General features: G+C 37.7%; 1 pseudogene; it reads left to right on the forward strand.

Moving 5' to 3' along the window:
* The first annotated feature begins 343 nt into the window (after positions 1-343).
* LOC129903338 (KIN17-like protein) lies at positions 344-2,031 on the forward strand (annotated as a pseudogene).
* The last annotated feature ends 758 nt before the right edge of the window (positions 2,032-2,789 follow it).

The raw sequence follows: 2,789 nt of genomic DNA on the forward strand, positions 1-2,789 counted from the left end.
TAATGTAATTATAGTGTCATGTATATAAAGAATGTATCACTTGCCACCACATATCTGAGTAAATATTTTGTTCTAATTTGTATGTAATGAATATTCAGCAGTTAGCCGGTAATGTTGTTATTCGATTAACTTTCATACATTAATTTTTTTTATGTGCAATCTACATAAAAAAACAAGCTAAATAAAAAATAGTCCCAACTCTCATAATAACACAGGCCATATCCATTAGTAATTGGTGAGTAGATTATAATTGACCTGTAATGCCCAGCTAACTCTTTCCTCATAAGAACTGAAGTTGAGTTGTGACTTTTTCAGGTAATTGTTAAGAAGTCTACCTATTTGAACTTCCCAAATTCAAATTGGGAAAAACGATTTCTTGACTCCAAAGGCAATTGCCAACCGAATAAAAGCAAAGGGCCTGCAGAAGCTGCGATAGTACTGCCAAATGTGCCAAAAGCAATGCCGAGATGAAAATGGATTCAAGTGCCACTGCATGAGTGAGTCCCATCAACGTCAAATGGAAATCTTTGGTTAGAACCCTAATCGCATTGTTGGTGGCTATTCCGAGGAATTTGAGAGTTTATTCCTTGAGCATATGAAGCGTAGTCACTGTTTTAGTCGTGTTGCTGCAACTGTTATGTACAATGAGTATATCGCTGATCGCCACCATGTCCATATGAATTCCACTCAATGGGCGACATTAACTGAGTTTGTGAAGTACTTAAGAAAAATAGGAAAGTGTAAAGTTGAAGAGACCCTGAAAGGTTGGTTTATTACCTATATTGATCAAGACTCCGATACTTTCTTCAAAGAAAAAAAAGAAAAACAAGAGAATTAGGACCGACCTAGCAGATGAAGAGAAGCAGGAAAGGGAGATTAAGAAGCAAAGAGAGCGTGCAGAGAAGTTGATGGGTGCGGGAAATATGGATGGTACTGTGGAGGTGTTGGAGTTGCATCCGAAACTGGAGGCTGAGCAGAAGATCAAGTTAAAATTAGGCTCGACATCAAAATCTGTTGTGAAATAGAGAGCAGAAAGCTCAAAATCCGTATTTGATGAGATATATAATGAGAAGAGAGGAAAAGGTAACAAGGACAGTGGTAAGAGTAGTAAACGTGGAGGTTGCACAGTGTTGGATGAGATAATGAGAGAGGAAGAGGAAGAAAGGGAGCGGAGTAATAGGAAAGATTACTGGTTATGCATTGGGATAGTTGTGAAGGTTATGAGCAAGGCTTTGGCTGACAAGGGTTACTATAAGCAGAAGGGTATTGTTCGTAAGGTTATTGGTAAGTATGTTGGGGAGATTGAGATGATTGAAACTAAGCATGTTCTACGGGTTTATCAGGAAGAGCTTGAGACTGTAATTCCCCAAATTGGAGGTCTTGTTGGGATCGTTAAAGGTGCATATCGTGCAACAAATGCCAGACTGTTAGCAGTTAATACAAAGAACTTTAGTGCTGAAGTACGAATTGAGAGGGGACTATATGACAGGAAGATTCTCAAGGCTATTGATTATGAAGATATATCAAAAATTGCTGAATAACAGGGATAAAGGATGATATCAAAAATTGCTGAATAACAGGGGGATAAAGGATGCCAAAGGACTAGTATTGGTCAAGAACTTCTTATTGTACTTTGCAAGACTACTTGGTCAGTTGTCAGTTACACAGTGTTGCTAATGCTGGTTTCTTCCTAAGTGATGGTTGTCTCTAGTTTTTCATTGCTTCTTCTCCCTTTGTTTTTGATGTTTTTATTTTGGTAAGTCATCAATCATTTATGATGTCACCATGCTCTTATGTGGTTGTTGATCTTGTATTTTTGGGAACAATAGTGATCTAAGTTTAGAAGAAGCTGTCCATCCTTTCTTCAATCTGCTGTCCTTGCAGATATGCAAGTTACTCTGGAGTCCGCAAGTCATGTGTGAGGTAATCACTGAATCTTAAAGAACTAAAGAACACCACCCTCCTCTGGAATGGTGGAGCGGTTTCTATTTTTGCTTGTTTAATTACTAATAATATGCTGCTTTTCTGTTACTTGATGTCATTGGAAAAAATTAACATGCTTAAGAACATCCCTTGTACAGGGTACTTATTTCCTTGTTTGGTCTAACTTGCTGCAGCATCAGTTTACTTGTTTTGAGGTCGTCCAAATGATTTTGAAATGTATTATGCAATCTGAATATCTCTCAGTTTTCGTTTGATGGAAAATGGCTCACCCCGTGAACCTCGGGGTTTGACCCACTTTAGAGTGGAAATTATTACACTAGGCTGGTTTGAGATTGATAGAGCTAAAATCCACATTGAGCATAGGGAATCATGATTCATGATGTATTTGGCTTCTAAATTCACTTTTTAGAGTTTGTTGATTCTATGGGGTGAACAAGGATTTATGCATCTAAACAACAATTGTGTTGACTGTTGTGGTCAATATGGAACTTTGTGTTTTTTTTTGGAGGTAGAAGATGATGAGAATCTGAACCATTGCTGCCACTTGTGGTGGTGCCGGTATCTACCAGTCTGATTAATTCAGATTCACATTGAGTGGGATATATTAAAAGGGAGACACTTTGTATCAAGACTTGCTCCATTTTCAGGGCTCAAACGAGACCTCTAGTAAGCGTGGAGAAGTCTTATCACCATAGGCCAGACTCGACCAACTAAGATCTGTCTATCTCACTCATCAAAATAATGAAAACTAATTTACTGGACGTCCCAATGCACTGTTATTTTGCATTAACAGTTCTATTTAGACTACCTCATTCATAATGAAAATTTATTTATAAATATGTATA

This window comes from Solanum dulcamara, chromosome 1 (assembly GCF_947179165.1).
Source record: "Solanum dulcamara chromosome 1, daSolDulc1.2, whole genome shotgun sequence".
Lineage (NCBI taxonomy): Eukaryota > Viridiplantae > Streptophyta > Magnoliopsida > Solanales > Solanaceae > Solanum > Solanum dulcamara.